Source organism: Pseudorca crassidens, chromosome 12, assembly GCF_039906515.1.
Source record: "Pseudorca crassidens isolate mPseCra1 chromosome 12, mPseCra1.hap1, whole genome shotgun sequence".
NCBI classification, from domain to species: Eukaryota; Metazoa; Chordata; class Mammalia; order Artiodactyla; family Delphinidae; genus Pseudorca; species Pseudorca crassidens.
The window spans coordinates 42,089,009-42,106,020 of NC_090307.1; the positions used below are offsets into that span (position 1 = coordinate 42,089,009).

General features: G+C 42.9%; 1 protein-coding gene across 1 annotated transcript in view; it reads right to left on the reverse strand.

Annotated features, from left to right (window-relative positions):
• Positions 1-17,012, reverse strand: part of LOC137203350 (zinc finger protein 271) — a 51,198-nt gene that overhangs the window by 19,407 nt on the left and 14,779 nt on the right. The window lies entirely within an intron of this gene.

Genomic DNA, 17,012 nt, shown 5'->3' on the forward strand with positions numbered 1-17,012 from the left:
TCCTAATTCCTTAGCCTGGCATTTGAAACTCTCCAAACTTGACCCCAACCCATCCCTTAGCCTAGGTTCCGGCCAACCAAGATGCTGGGCTAACTCCCCAGCGTGCCCTGTACGTCCCACCGCTGGGCTCTCGCTCCTGCCGCTCCCTACCTGGGAAACCTGCGCTCCTCCAAATCTCCGTTTTAGCCGGTCGGCAAGGCTCAGCTTGGGTACCGCATTCTACGGGAAATTACTGACCTTCTTTGGCTCGGCCCGGGTCCCCACGCCCTTGCAGTCGACGGTAGGGTTGATCTCCGCCTTGTCCCCTCGCCATGCCAGGGTACAGCCTCTTCCCCTACAGTCATCCCCGTAACTTCTAGAACTGTCATTGCAGACAGTCAACGTGTTTGTGGTGTGTGAATGTGATCTGGTCCTCCTCCCCAAATTTACAGATGATGGGTTCTATTTTTATCTCCTCGATGCTATACTAACCTCTATCTCTATTTCTTTTTTCCTCTTTCAGTCGCCTGTCAACCGTTTTCGACCTGGTGCTCTCCCCACCAGCTCCCACCCAGAGACGCGCTGCTTCTCCCGGACCCCGCACCGGTTCTCCGAACCCTGCCGTGCCCCGCCACAGAGCTGCAGTCCTCCGGGCGGCCTAGAGGGGCGCGCCGCTCTCACTTCCGGCGCGCGCGGCCAGAGGCCGATCTGCTCCCCGCCTGGGGTCGGTCCCCGCAGCCCGCGGAGCGAAGGGTGAGTGTGGTGATCCGACAGCACGGCCCTTGGGTGTTTCCCAAACCGCCCTTGACCGGCCTCGGCCTTCCTCGGCCCCGGGCAGAGCCTGCGGCTGCACCAGGTGGCCGCCCCTCGATGCTACCGTCCGTCCGCCCATCTGTCCATCAGCCCATCAGTCCGTCCGTCCATCTTTCATGCATTTGTCCGTTTGCCGGTTCATCTACCCGCCCTCGCGTCGACTGACTCCACAAGCACTTACCGGGCGCCTCCTGTGTGCCAGGCCGCTAGCAGAGGAGTCGGAGAGGCACTAATGGAATCTCTCCTCCCACTTCACGCGCCCAGAGATCGGTTTTGAGTCCGCTCTCAGACGTCCTTATTGACTTCCCAGTCTAGGTTAGATTTTTTACCACTTTCAGAGCACTTTCTGCTCTCCCTTTTGTAGTTCTTATCACGATTAAATCAGGTAGTTCCGTGCGATTTTTGTTTGACATCTGCTTCTCCTTACTATTTTTAAGTTCTGTAATGCAGGGACACTGTTTATAACTCTTTGCTCAGTGCCTAGCACAGTGCCTGCACAAAGTAGACACTCAATAAATATTGTTAGAGAAATGTGCGAAAACCACAGGCTGTCCTTAGAAGTGCTCTTGGTTTGGTGGGGGAAGGCAGATGTGAAAGGGCAGTTCAGCAGAACACATCCAAGAGTATGGACTCTGGAGTCAGACCATGTGGTTTCAAAACAGTCCAGACTACATCACTTACTAGCCATGTGACCTGAGACAAATTACATAACTTCTCTGTTTCTCTTCTGTAAAACTGTAGAGCATAGAGTGCTATGAAGGTGAAATGAAGACACTTAAAACAGGTAGACAGCACTTGACTATAATAAAAGCTCAATTAGTGTTTAAGTAAGCAGACAATGCAGATACATTATACTGCAGTAAGCAGGATTGTCCAAAAGTGCCGTGGAGGTTCTTGGGTTGAATGGACTAAGAGGTAACTGGAACCAGGATCTTATCTCCCAGAGGTGCTTCCAGCCCCCCAACTGGGTTCCCTAGACAACTCCATAAACAACTGACACTTAAATCCACACTTCTGGTCCAAAGCAGTCAACTTATGCCACACATTGGATTGGGTGTATACCACATATTGGATTGGGTGATGGTGATACAGTGGTGAGCAAAAATGTTGGTGTAGCTTACAATCTAATCATGGAGAAGATATATATTACCCCAATAGTCCTACTGAAGTATATATACTGACAAAATGAGAGAGGTGCTCTGAGGGAAAGGAATGCAATTCTCTTTCATTGTGTCTCTCATGACTCCTTGACTGGCCCAGGGTTCTCAAGCCTGCCTACACAACAGAATCACTTGTGGAATGTTTTACAGATCTAAAACCCCACCCACAAGTTTCTAGCTCAGGCTGGGATGAGGCCCAGGCATCTGCAAAGTGAGGTGACTGCAGTCAAAGAAAGCCTCACCTTGGCTAAAGGATTTTGTTTTGTTTGTCTTTTATAATTTTTATTTTATACTGGAGTATAGTTGATTAACGATGTTTTGTTAATTTCAGGTGTACAGCAAAGTGATTCAGTTATACATATACCTGTATCCTTTATTTTTTTTTGGCTATCAGATTTTTTCACACACACACACACACACACACACACACACTGTATTTTATTTTTACAAGAGATAAATAAACAGACACCAAGCATTGTAAATGGATGACCACAACAAAATCAACAATGATTCCAATTACCAAACACGAAACACTCATACTATGTCATAATATTGACATTCAGTCCAGTAATCCTCCACTGTAACAGCTCCTTTACTTTGCAGTGAAAATTGATTTGTATATTTTTTGCTTCTGAGTCCTTGTGGAATTTTTTTTTTAATATTCAAACAGAAAGTCACAAAAATTATAATCATCCTCATCAGTTCACTCGGTCCCATGTAATTAATTTTTTTTATCTTGATCTTTTGTTAGCACTTTTATGAATTCATCAATTTTCTATTAGAGTTCTGAAAATGCTTATTCATTCAGTTCAGCAATATAGTCAGTTACCAGAAACCTGTACTTGTCAGAGTCTTTTCCATGAATTCCTTGAACATGAAACCCTCTTATAGGAACATTTTTGCAAAAGCATCAGAGTACACCCAGAACTGTCTGTAAATGACAAAAGACTTAAGAATGACCACGGTTAAAGATTTGATGAAAGTTCATAATAATGCAATTGACAAGGAAATTTAGTTATTTCTGAGATATACATTTTAAAGTAATAACTAGAATTATGACATAAAATTATACTAGAACATATAAGATTTTTAGAATTTTCACGTAATGTCTGAAACAGTTATATTAACATATTTCCATACAAATAACCCAAAGAAAGTTTAGTATTAGTTGCTTTTTCTGTTTGTTTGTTTCTTTGTTTATACTGCAGTTTCTTATTAGTCATCAATTTTATACACATCAGTGTATACATGTCAATCCCAATCGCCCAATTCAGCACACCACCATCCCCACCCCACCGTGGTTTCCCCCCCTTGGTGTCTATATGTTTGTTCTCTACATCTCAACTTCTGCCCTACAAACTGGTTCATCTGTACCATTTTTCTAGGTTCCACATACATGCGTTAATATACGATATTTGTTTTACTCTTTCTGACTTACTTCACTCTGTATGACAGTCTCTAGATCCATCCACATCTCTACAAATGACTCAGTTTTGTTCCTTTTGATGGCTGAGTAATATTCCATTGTATATATGTACCACATCGTCTTTATCCATTCATCTGTCGATGGGCATTTAGGTTGATTCCATGACCTGGCTATTGTAAATAGTGCTGCAATGAACATTGGGGTGCATGTGTCTTTTTGAATTATGGTTTTCTCTGGGTATATGCCCAATAGTGGGATTGCTGGATCATATGGTAATTCTACGTTTAGTTTTTTAAGGAACTTCCATACTGTTCTCTATAGTGGCTATCTGTATCAATTTATATTCCCACCAACAGTGCAAGAGGGTTCCCTTTTCTCCACACCCTCTCCAGCATTTGTTGTTTGTAGATTTTCTGATGATGCCCATTCTAACTGGTGTGAGGTGATACCTCATTGTAGTTTTGATTTGCATTTCTCTAATGATTAGTGATGTTGAGCATCTTTTCATGTGTTTATTGGCAATCCATATATCTTCTTTGGAGAAATGTCTATTTAGGTCTTTTGCCCATTTTTGGATTGGGTTGTTTGTTTTTATTAATATTGAGCTGCTTGAGCTGTTTATATATTTTGGAGGTTAGTCCTTTGTCAGTTGCTTCGTTTGCAAATATTTTCTCCCATTCTGAGGGTTGTCTTTTCATCTTGTTTATAGTTTCCTTTGCTGTGCAAAAGCTTTTAAGTTTCATTAGGTCCCATTTGTTCATTTTTGTTTTTATTTCCCTAGGAGGTGGGTCAAAAAGGATCTTGCTGTGATGTATGTCATAGAGTGTTCTGCCTATGTTTTCCTGTAAGAGTTTTGTAGTGTCTGGCCTTACATTTAGGTCTTTAACCCATTTTGAATTTCTTTTTGTATACAGTGTTAGAGAGTATTCTAATTTCATTCTTTTACATGTAGCTATCCAGTTTTCCCAGCACCACTTATTGAAGAGGCTGTCTTTTCTCCACTGTATATTCTTGCCTCCTTTATCAAAGATAAGGTGACCATATGTGCGTGGGTTTATCTCTGGGCTTTCTATCCTGTTCCATTGATCTATCTTTCTGTTTTTGTGCCAGTACCATACTGTCTTGATTACTGTAGCTTTGCAGTATAGTCTGAAGTCAGGGAGCCTGATTCCTCCAGCTCCGTTTTTCGTTCTCAAGATTGCTTTGACTATTCGGGGTCTTTTGTGTTTCCATACAAATTGTGAAATTTTTTGTTCAGGTTCTGTTAAAAAGGCCAGTGGTAGTTTGATAGGGATTGCGTTGAATCTGTAGATTGCTTTGGGTAGTAGAGTCATTTTCACAATGTTGATTCTTCCAATCCAAGAACATGGTATATCTCGCCATCTGTTGGTATCATCTTTAATTTCTTTCATCAGTGTCATAGTTTTCTGCATACAGGTCTTTTGTCTCCCTAGGTAGGTTTATTCCTAGGTATTTTATTCTTTTTGTGGCAATGGTAAATGGGAGTGTTTTCCATAATTTCTCTTTCAGATTTTTCATCATTAGTGTACAGGAATGCAAGAGATTTCTGTGCATTAATTTTGTATCCTGCAACTTTATCAGATTCATTGATTAGCTCTAGTAGTTTTCTGGTGGCATTTTTAGGATTCTTTATGTATAGTATCATGTCATCTGCAAACAGTGACAAGTTTTACTTCTTCTTTTCCCACTTCGATTCCTTTTATCTCTTTTTCTTCTCTGATTGCCATGGCTAGGACTTCCAAAACTATGTTGAATAGTAGTGGTGAGAATGGACATCCTTGTCTTGGTCCTGATCTTAGAGGAAATGGTTTCAGTTTTTCACCATTGAGAATGGTGTTTGCTGTGGGTTTTTCATATATGGCCTTTATTATGTTGAGGTAGGTTCCCTCTGTGCCCACTTTCTGGAGAATTTTTATCATAAATGGGTATTGAATTTTGTCAGAAGCTTTTTCTGCATCTATTGAGATGATCATATGGCTTTTATTCTTCAATTTGTTAATATGGTGTATCACATTGATTGATTTGCGTATATTGAAGAATCCTTGTATCCCTGGGATAAATCCCACTTGATCATGGTGTATGATCATTTTAATGTGTTGTTGGATTGTGTTTGCTAGTATTTCGTTGAGGATTTTTGCATCTATATTCATCAATGCTATTGGTCTGTAATTTTCTTTTTTTGTAGTATCTTTCTCTCGTTTTGGTATCAGGGTGATGGTGGCCTCATAGAATGAGTTTGGGAGTGTTCCTTCCTCTGCAATTTTTTGGAAGAGTTTGAGAAGAATGGGTGTTAACTCTTCTCTAAATGTTTGATAGAATTCACCTGTGAAGCCATCTGGTCCTGGACTTTTGTTTGTAGGAAGATTTTTAATCACAGTTTCAATTTCCTTACTTGTGATTGGTCTGTTCATATTTTCTATTTCTTCCTGCTTCAGTCTTGGAAGGTTATACCTTTCTAAGAATTTGTCCATTTCTTCCAGGTTGTCCGTTTTATTGGCATAGAGTTGCTTGTAGTAGTCTCTTAGGATGCTTAGTATTTCTGCGGTGTCTATTGTAACTTCTCCGTTTTCATTTCTAATTTTATTGATTTGAGTCCTCTCCTCTTTTTCTTGATGAGTCTGGCTAATGGTTTGTCAATTTTGTTTATCTTCTCAAAGAACCAGATTTTAGTTTTATTGATCTTTGCTATTGTTTTCTTTGTTTCTATTTCATTTGTTTCTGCTGTGATTTTTATGATTTTTTTCCTTCTGCTAACTTTGGGTTTTGTTTGTTCTTCTTTCTCTACTTCCTTTATGTGTAAGGTTAGATTGTTTACTTGAGATTTTTCTTGTTTCTTTAGGTAGGCTTGTATAGCTATAAACTTCCCTCTTAGAACTGCTTTTGCTACATGCCATAGGTTTTGGATCATCGTGTTTTCATTGTCATTTGTCTGTAGGTATTTTTTGATTTCCTCTTTGATTTCTTTAGTGATCTCTTGGTTATTTAGTAATGTATTGTTTAACCTCCATGTGTTTGTGCTTTTTATGTTTTTTTCCCTGTAATTCATTTCTAATCTCATAGCATTGTGGTCAAAAAAGATGCTTGATATGATTTCAATTTTCTTAGATTTACTGAGGCTTGATTTGTGACCCAAGTTGTGTTCTATCCTGGAGAATGTTCCATGTGCACTTGAGAAGAAAGTGTAATCTGCTGTTTTTGGATAGAATGTCCTATAAATATCAATTGAATCTACCTGGTCTATTGTGTCATTTAAAGCTTCTGTTTCCTTATTTATTTTCATTTTGGATGATCTGTCCATTGGTGTAAGTGAGGTGTTAAAGTCCCCCACTATTATTGTGTTACTGTCGATTTCCTCTTTTATAGCTGTTAGCAGTTGCCTTATGTATTGAAGTGCTCTTATGTTGGGTGCATATATATTTTTAATTGTTATATTTTCTTCTTGGATTGATCCCCTGATCATTATGTAGTGTCCTTCCTTGTCTCTTGTAACATTCTTTATTTTAAAGTCTATTTTATCTGATATGAGTATAGCTACTCCAGCTTTCTTTTGATTTCCATTTGCATGGAATATCTTTTTCCATCCCCTCACTTTCAGTCTGTATGTGTCCCTAGGTCTGAAGTGGGTCTCTTGTAAACAGCATATATATGGGTCTTGTTTTTGTATCCATTCTGCGAGCTCGTGTCTTTTGGTTGGAGCATTTAATCCATTCACGTTTAAGGTAATTATCGATATGTATGTTCCTATGACCATTTTCTTAATTGTTTTGGGTTTGTTTTTGTAGGTCCTTTTCTTCTCTTGTGTTCCCCACTTAGAGAAGTTACTTTAGCATTTGTTGTGGAGCTACTTTGGTGGTGCTGAATTCTCTTAGCTTTTGCTTGTCTGTTAAGCTTTTGATTTCTCCATCGAATCTGAATGAGATCCTTGCCAGGTAGAGTAATCTTGGTTGTAGGTGCTTCCCTTTCATCACTTTATATCATTCCACTCCCTTATGGCTTGTAGAGTTTCTGCTGAGAAATCAGCTGTTAACCTTATGGGAGTTCCCTTGTATGTTATTTGTCGTTTTTCCCTTGCTGCTTTCAATAATTTTTCTTTGTGTTTCATTTTTGCCAATTTGATTACTATGTGTCTTGGCATGTTTCTCCTTGGGTTTATCCTGTATGGGACTCACTGCACTTTCTGGACTTGGGTGGCTATTTCCTTTCCCATGTTAGGGAGGTTTCGACTATAATCTCTTTAAATATTTCTTGTGTCCTTTCTAGCTCTCTTCTCCTTCTGGCACCCTAATAATGTGAATGTTGGTGCATTTAATATTGTCCCAGAAGAGTCTTAGGCTGTCTTCATTTCTTTTCTTTCTTTTTTCTTTAGTCTGTTCCGCAGCAGTGAATTACACCATTCTCTCTTCCAGGTTACTTATCTGTTCTTCTGCCTCAGTTATTCTGCTATTGATTCCTTCTAGTGTAGTTTTCATTTCAGTTATTGTATTGTTCATCTCTGTTTGTTCTTTAATTCTTCTAGGTCTTTGTTAAATATTTCTTGCATCTTCTCTATCTTTGCCTGCATTATTTTTCCGAGGTCCTAGATCATCTTCACTATCATTATTCTGAATTCTTTTTCTGGTAGGTTGCCTATCTCCACTTCATTTAGTTGTTTTTCTGGGGTTTTATCTTGTTCCTTCATCTGGTATATAGCCCTCTGCCTTTTCATCTTGTCTATCTTTCTGTGAATGTGGTTTTTGTTCCACAGGCTGCAGGATTGTAGTTCTTCTTGCTTCTGCTGTCTGCCCTCTGGTGGATGAGCTATCTAAGAGGCTTGATGGGAGGGACTTGTGGTGGGTAGAGCTGACTGTTGCTCTGGTAGGCAGAGCTCAGTAAAACTTTAATCCACTTGACTGTTGATGGGTGGGGCTGGGTTCCCTCCCTGTTGGTTGTTTGGCCTGAGGCAACCCAAAACTGGAGCGTAAGTGGGCTCTTTGGTGGGGCTAATGACAGACTCTGGGAGGGCTGACACCAAGTTGTCCTTCCCAGAACTTCTGCTGCCAGTGTCCTTGTCCCCACGGTGAAACAGAGCCACCCCCCGCCTCTGCAGGAGACCTTCCAACACTAGCAGGTAGGTCTGGGTCACTCTCCCCCGGGGTCACTGCTCCTTCCCCTGGGTCCCGATGTGCACACTACTTTATGTGTACCCTCCAAGAGTGGAGTCTCTGTTTCCCCCAGTCCTGTCGAAGTCCTGCAATCAATTCTCACTAGTGTTCAAAGTCTGATTCTCTAGGAATTCCTGCTCCCGTTGCCGGACCCCCAGTTGGGAAGCCTGACGTGGGACTCAGAACCTTAACTCTAGTGGGTGGACTTCTGTGGTATAAGTGTTTGCCAGTCTGTGAGTCACCCACCCACCAGTTATGGGATTTGATTTTACTGTGATTGCACCCCTCCTACCGTCTCACTGTGGCTTCTCCGTTGTCCTTGGATGTGGGGTATCTTTTTTGGTGAGTTCCAGTGTCTTCCTGTCGATGATTGTCCAGCAGCTAGTTGTGATTCTGGTGTTCTCACAAGAGGGAGTGAGAGCACGTCCTTCTACTCCACCGTCTTGGTTCCTCCTCCCCTGTATCTATTCTTTTTAAAATGCTTTTCCCATTAGGTTATTATAGAATATGGAGCAGAGTTCCCTGTGCTATACAGTAGGTCCTTGTTGGTTATCTATTGTTTTTGTTTTTGTTTTTGCTTTTGCTTTTTTAAAACTAGTCAGAGGAACAGGATGAGATTTGCAATTTGAAGAAGTCACTGTGGTTACACTATAAATAGACTGTGGGTTATTGTACAGTGTAACAGGAAGGATAGTTGCTGGAATGAAGAAGGTGGTGGCAGAGATGGGAAAGAGCAGATTCTGGAAATAGGAAATAAAATCAATAGGACTTAATTTGCATTAAATACAGGAAGGAGGTATTAGGAATGCTTCCAGGTTTCTGGCAGTGCAGCCGTATTGTTGTTCCTACTTCCGAGAGGGGAATCACTGGGAGAGGAGCAGGTTGGGGTGGGAGGAATCATCAGTTGATCATGGATGTGCTGAGTTTGAGGTCCTTTTGAGAAATTCAAAAAGAGTTATGATGAGGCTTCCATGGTGGCACAGTGGTTAAGAATCCGCCTGCCAATGCAGGGGACACGGGTTCAAGCCCTGGTCCAGGAAGATCCCACATGCCACAGAGCAACTAAGCCCATGTGCCACGACTACTGAGCCTGAGCTCCAGAACCTGTGAGCCAGAACTGCTGAAGCCCGCACGCCTAGAGCCCATGCTTCGCAACAAGAGAAGCCACTGCAATGAGTAGCTCGTGCACCGCAACGAAGAGTAGCCCCCACTTGCTGCAACTAGAGAAAGCCCGCGCGCAGCAACAGAGACCCAACGCAGCCAATAAATAAATAAATAAATAAATTTTAACAAAAAGAAAAAGAGTTGTGATGGATGTGAGTCACAATGGATAAATAGGGCTGGAGCTCAGATGAGAGGTCCAGACTAGAGATCGATGGTAACCGAGGGTAAGGATGAGATTGCCTGGGAGAGCATGAGAACAGTGGTGGACTAAGGGCTAACCTGTGGACCTCTGATGTAAAGGAGGATGGACTTGCGAAGGAGATGGAGAAGGAACACCGATAATTCCTCAGCCCCCCAATGGAGGACAAGTTGCTGAGGCATAGTATTTATACTGATGCATAGATCTGACAATGCATCATCATGGGATTTCTTAAATGTCAATTGTTGTAATAAGAACTAAAGAAATGTATTTAGTATTTTCCAAATACTACAAAATTAAGCAGAAAAATGTCCCCAAGTTTCTCTGTGTTTAGGTTCCTCCTCTCATTATTCCTTAACTCTGCCAAGGCTCTGGCCCAGGGTTTTTACCCTGGCCGCACATCGGAAGCATTTGTGGCACTTATTGAAGCCCCACCCATGGAGATTCTGATTCAACAAGTCTGAGGGCCATGCATGGCTGTTTCTGAGCCATAGCCATGAGCCTGGCCTTTCTGAATCACCTGCAGTTTCCTCAGTGGGCCACATCCTCTCATACCTACTGCTCCTTGCCTGAATGACCTCCCTCTACAGCTCCACCCAGCTCACTCATACCAGACTCTGCTGAGATGGTTCCCCCAGGCAGTCAGTTCTTCCTGGTCTTAGTCATCTTACCCGGCTACCTTGTCTGCTTCCCTCCATCCTTGGATGTATTGCACTGTGTTTCCCTGTTTCCCTGTCACTTTCCCTTATTAAACTAGGAGTCCTTGAAGACAGACCTCTGAATCCTGAGAGTCCTGTTCAGTACACTGCCTAGCACATAGCTCAAATATTGTTGAGATAGTGGATGAAGGAATCCATTCCTCTTTCCTTTGTGCTGTCTCAGAACCTTGTGACTTAAAGTCAGGAAAAATTCTTCCGGGCTTCCCTGGTGGCACAGTGGTTAAGAATCCGCCTGCCAATGCAGTGGTCACAGGTTCGAGCCCTGGTCTGGGAAGTTCCCACATGCAGGTGGAGCAATTAAGCCCATGTGCCACAACTACTGAAGCCTGCACACCTAGAGCCCATGCTCTGCAATGAGAGAAGCCACTGCAATGAGAAACCTGCGCACCACAACGAAGAGTAGCCCCTGCTCTCCGCAACTAGAGAAAGCCCGTGCACAGCAACGAAGACCCAACACAGCCAAAAATAAATAAAGTAAATAAATTAAAATTAATAAATAAAGAACTAAACATTTTAAAAAAACAGAAAAATTCTTCCTTTTTTTGTACATTCACCCTGGCCATTCTCCATGACCTTTTCCTAACATTTTCACCCTTATTTTTTTATTTTTATTTTTTTTAGAAAGCAGATTTTTTTTTTTTTTTTTTTTTTTTTGTGGTACGCGGGCCTTTCACTGTTGTGGCCTCTCCCGCTGCGGAGCACAGGCTCCGGATGCGCAGGCTCAGCAGCCATGGCTCACCGGCCTAGCCCCTCCGCGGCATGTGGGATCTTCCTGGACTGGGGCACGAACCCGCGTCCCCTGCATCGGCAGGCGGCCTCTCAACCACTGCGCCACCAGGGAAGCCCTAGAAAGCAGATTTTTAAAATTTTTATATATTTATTTATTTATTTTTGGCTGCGTTGGGTCTTCGTTGCTGTGCGTGGGCTTTTTCTAGTTGTGGCGAGTGGGGGCTACTCTTCGTTACAGTGCGCGGGCTTCTCATTGCAGTGGCTTCTCTTGTTGCAGAGCACGGGCTCTAGGCGCACAGGCTTCAGTAGTTGTGGCACATGGGCTCTAGGGTGCAGGCTCAGTAGTTGTGGCACACGGGCTTAGTTGCTCCGCGGCATGTGAGATCTTCCTGGACCAGGGCTTGAACCTGTCTCCTGTATTGGCAGGTGGATTCTTAACCACTGTGCCACCAGGGAAGTCCTTCACCCTCATTCTTTTTTTTTCTTTCTTTTTTTTTTTTTTTTGCGGTATGCGGGCCTCTCACTGTTGTGGCCTCTCCCGTTGCGGAGCACAGGCTCCGGACGCGCAGGCTCAGTGGCCATGGCTCACGGGCCCAGCCGCTCCGCGGCATGTGGGATCTTCCCAGACCGGGGCACGAACCTGTGTCCCCTGCATCGGCAGGCGGACTCTCAACCACTGCGCCACCAGGGAAGCCCCACCCTCATTCTTAATTTATAGTAGCAACCAAGATTGTCCTGGGCATTAACCCATTCTGTAATTTAAAAAAACAAGTGCTTTAGAGTTGGGCTACTCTAGGTTCATGTCTTGACTTTGCCATATACCAGTTTGGGGCCTTGGGCAAATTACTTAACTTTCAAGAACCTCAGTTTCCTCATCTGTAAAGTGGAGCTGATAATACATACCTATTAGTGTTATTTACAAGTGTCAAAAAATTGTATTTGTAAAGTGCCTGGCCCATAGTAGGTTTATTAAGTGCAAATTCCCTTCTTTGGGGAGACCCTATGGCTTAATAGAAAGAGCTAATAAGTCCTCTGGTTGCAGAGAGCCATTCTGCTGCTTACTGGCTGTGTGTCTTTGGTCCCCTTGTGATTCTCAGTAGCCTCATTTGGAAAATGGGCATAATTATGATTATCCTTATAGAATTATTAGGGAAATTATATTAAATTTATGTCAAGTATCTAGCTAGTGCTTGGCATCTAGTAGGTGCTCAGTAAAATGGTGGTTATTATTCTGAGAGCTGATAATATACTATAGTATTTTTCCTGATTTCCATGATTTATAAGCATTAGTTATTATCCCTAATGTTGTCTCTAACATTGTTACCAAAAATTGAATTTATTTCGGTGGTACTTTAACTTTTCCGTTTTACATCCTGAGAAAAATCCTGAATCATCTATAAATGTATTATTTACACGGAAGCTCCCTTTTAGTCAGTTTTCTTTACAGTGCTACACTTGGTGGCAACTGGTTTTCAAACACCTGAATTTATATTCTAAACACATTTTTTTCCCTGTGTGATATTAGCATTGTCCACCTCAGGAGCTCTTTGGAGAACTGGAATTCAGAAAGAATCTCTCAGACACTAGACGTCCATCCCCTCCCCGCTTCAACTAGGCAGCCTCTTCAGACTATCTCTGCCCAGAATGGCAGGAAAGTCGGCAGCCTTGGTCTACCATGCTCCAAAAGAGCAGGAAGGACTCATAATTGTGAAGGTCGAAGAAGAAAATTATGTTTGGGGGCAGGACTTTGGCCTTCAGGGCAATGCCTATAGTCAGGAGGCCTTCCGCCAGCGGTTCAGGCAGTTCGGTTACTCTGACTCCACGGGGCCCCGGGAGGCTCTGAACCGGCTCCGTGAGCTGTGCTGTCAGTGGCTGAGGCCAGAGGTGCATAGCAAGGAGCAGATCCTGGAGCTGCTGGTGCTGGAGCAGTTCCTGAGCATCCTGCCAGAGGAGCTGCAGACCTGGCTTCGAGAGAACCAACCAAGGAGTGGAGAGGAAGCCGTGGTGATGCTGGAGGAGTTGGAGAAAGAGCTTGACGAACCAAGGCAACAGGTAAGTAGGTGTTTTATTTGCTTGTTTTACTGACTGTAAGTTAATGAGGAAGCCATTCTGAGCGGCCTTGACTGGGCTCCCCGAGAATTATAAAATTTTTGTCCTTTGGGTTATTATTTGTGCACTGGGATCAAGTCACTAGAGCTTTTCGTCTTGTTGTTTTCTATCTAATCATCTGAATGAGTTTCTGATTCTGGCTGCCCTGCCCTGTTAATCTAGGGGTTTTCCTCTTGTATGTCCTCAGGATCATAGTGTTGGTACTTGATTACTCCTAGGACACAGCTCATGGCCAAGGAATGATCTGGAAGGAAATGACATCTGTGGAAGCACTGAAGTCGCTGAGTATCCAGCTCGAGCCCTTGGAGAACCAGGGCAAGAATGAGATTCAGGAGCCCCAGGGTTACTGTGAGAGAGGTGAGGCGCCACAGTCCATTGGGGGTTGAGGGCGGAGGTGAGGGCTTAAATCCGTGGCGTGGGTCATTTTCTTAATAACTGCCTCTTATGACTGTCATTAAGTGCTGTGAAAAAGCCCCCTTGCCTAGTATTCTTCCATTGGCTCTGCCTAGAACCTGAAATTCCAATATAATTTCTAATTTGGGGTTAAGAATTAAGGTCTCTAATAAAATTCTCTAATAACCTCCATAATATTCAAAGAGCAGTATTCTGGTTTTTTAATATTATGGTCCTACTGACAAGGCAGTCCCTAAGATGGAGATGCATAATGTATCAATAAGAGAAACCACATAGTAACTTGAAAAGGGAAAATTTAATGTTAAGAATTATTAATTATGACAGAGGATTACTTACTAATTAGTTTTTAAAACCCCCATAAAGTATGCAGAAATAACACATACAGGGAGTCTCTAGGGTTGAGGCAGAGCGCCCAAGAAAGGAACAAATCTGCAAGAGGGTGCTGCATCTTCCCCCTCCCTTGGCAGAACTGAGATCCAGATCTCGTTGGAGAGGACACAGCTATGGCCCACTGGATGGAGATGTTCCCTGAGTGCTTGCTGGCAGATTTGCTGGGAAACTGCTCTTTGGGGTATGAAGGAAAGCCATTCATGGGTGGGGGGAAAGTGTGTGTTCTAGAGGGCAGAACTCACTGAGAAGCTACCCTCTGGGGTGCCAGGAGCGCCCCCCCACCATGGGGAGGTGCCATGACACAGAACTTGCTGCAAAGCCACCCTCAGGGATGGTGCCCCTGAAACTGATTGGCACTGCTGGGTGCCCCACACGTTGCAGGGAAAAAGAGAGCACACCAGCACCAGGAAGAAAAGCCCCTTCCTCCTCCAGGGTCTGTTCAGCCCCTACTGTTAAAGTTCACATCGTTGTCAGCTGGCCAGGGAGAAGTGTAGCACAGGCAGGGCACTGAAGGGTGGATTTGAAGCTGACCAAAAGGGCTTCGATTATGTTATTGGCAAAATCATCCCTATGGGCAGCATGTACATCAGGCCTATTAACTTGTTCTCATTAACAAGTTTGTTACAGCCAACTACCCTTCTGATTTCATCTTTACCAAGCAATCTTATTAAATTCCTATGAAGCTTAGCTATAATAAAAACGTACATTAGTCTAGTCTGGTCTGTGTGACAGTTAAATTACTCATTGATTTTTGTTATGGTTTTATTGCTCAGTTTCATGAGCTTGGCTAATGAGAGTTAACCCCAAGAGGTAAATCTATGCATTGTATGATGATAAAGTTAGGTTTATGAGGCCACAAGGTCAAGGGCTAGATCTTGGACCTTGGCATTCACCAAAGGTATCCATGCATCTGTACACTGAGACCTCCTAGGAAACTCCCTCCCAGCCCCCCCCCCCCCACATCATTAGCCAAGTAAGCCCACTTAAATATTTTCCGCGTCAAGCAAAAACTACATTCAAGTGGATTTAAAAAAATCATCTCCTCAAGTCCCCTGCCTTAAAGTAGGTAAATATCTAAATCAGTTAGGGTCGATTACTTCTATTTCCTTCTTTTAAGGTCTTGAGGAACAGAGACTGTGCTGTAATTTTTTAAGTCGTTCTTGAGCTTTTCATACTGATATTTGTTGTGGCCTGAATTATGTCCCCCCAATTTCTATGTTGAAGCCCTACCCCCACCCAGTACCCCAAAATGTGACTGTATTTGAGATAGGGCCTTTAAAGAAGTAAATAAGTTAACCTGCGATTGTTAGGGTGAGCCCTAATCCAATATGACGGTGTCCTTGTAAGAAGCGGAGATTGGACCATAACACAAATCGAGGGACAACCGTATAAGGACACAGTGGGAAGGAGCCACTGCAAGCCAAGGAGGGATAGACCTCAAATGATACCAAACCTGCCAACACCTTGATCTTGGACTTCCAGCCTCCAGAATTGTGAGAAAATAAATTTCTGTTGTTTAAGCCATCCAGTGTATGGTATTTTGTTACAGCAGGCAGACTGGCAAACTAAAACGGTATTAAACTTCTTCTCTGTGTCCATATGAACTACTTCCAGTTTTAATTTAATTCCATTTTATTTTATTTGTTTAGCAGAATCCTCATAAAACACACCTGTTCTTGAAGGTAATGAGTACACTGCCCTTTGACTTTGTTTTAACTAAGCATCTCACTGCCTCTGATTCCATCTGTGTTCCATCTCTCTGGTCATCACAGCTCATTCCTCTGGATGTGCTTCAGTTTCTCCACATTCATTTGAAGTACAGGGATAAAAAAATAAAGTACTCTAATGAAGATCTGGTCAATTTACAAGGTAGATTCACACACAGCCCCAACTCTTATTTGTTGCACTCTATATATGTTTATTTGTTTGCCCCTTCACAGTGGTATTATGTTGTTGACTCAATCAACTTATGGCCACAGTGATTCCATCTTCCAGCCTTCCTTGGCCTTAGCAAAATGTCCTCATCCTCCGTTTATGCCTGACTCCTAAGTATATGATCTTGAATGGCCTTGACTGGGTTTCTGATAAATCTCATTATGCTGATCTTTTTTTAGTCTTGAGGGTCTTAGCTCCACCTCTGAAGAATTAATGTGGATCATTTCATATCTTTTACCTAGGTCAATAAGGATTAAATCATTGGAGGAATCCACCTTGATAGGATTGTAAGAGTTGCCATGTCATTTTTATAACCTTACACTCTTGGTTATATAATATAATATATAATTTTCCTTAGCTTCTTCACTAGCCTAGCAGTATGTTTTGCTAGAAGAAGAGCCTGAGATGGAGATTTGAGTGCAGGTGGTTTACTGAGGGCATGCTCCTCAGGAGAACTCTGTGATGGAGTGAGAGAGGTAGGGTTAGGAAGGGAAAAGATCAAGCAATGATATGGTCTCGGGTAAAACCTAGCCTTGGCTTAATCCATGAGGTGGGGCTTTGGGAGGACCCCCTGGAGCATAATTGTACTGCTGAGCTGTTCCTTCTTGAGGCGGGGTTGGGGGGCAGTGAGGGTGGAAGTAATTCCCTAGGCCAGGTGGCTTTCATCAGCCAGGGCAACGCTCCAGAGAAGAGGGAAGCTGTGGGTCGTTAGGAGCCAACACTCACAGCAGCTGGGGGAAGGAGGCACTGTGTTGGTGAAGGGGATCTGAGTGGGTAGTGGAGCATCATCTATATAGTATTAAGGCTGAATCA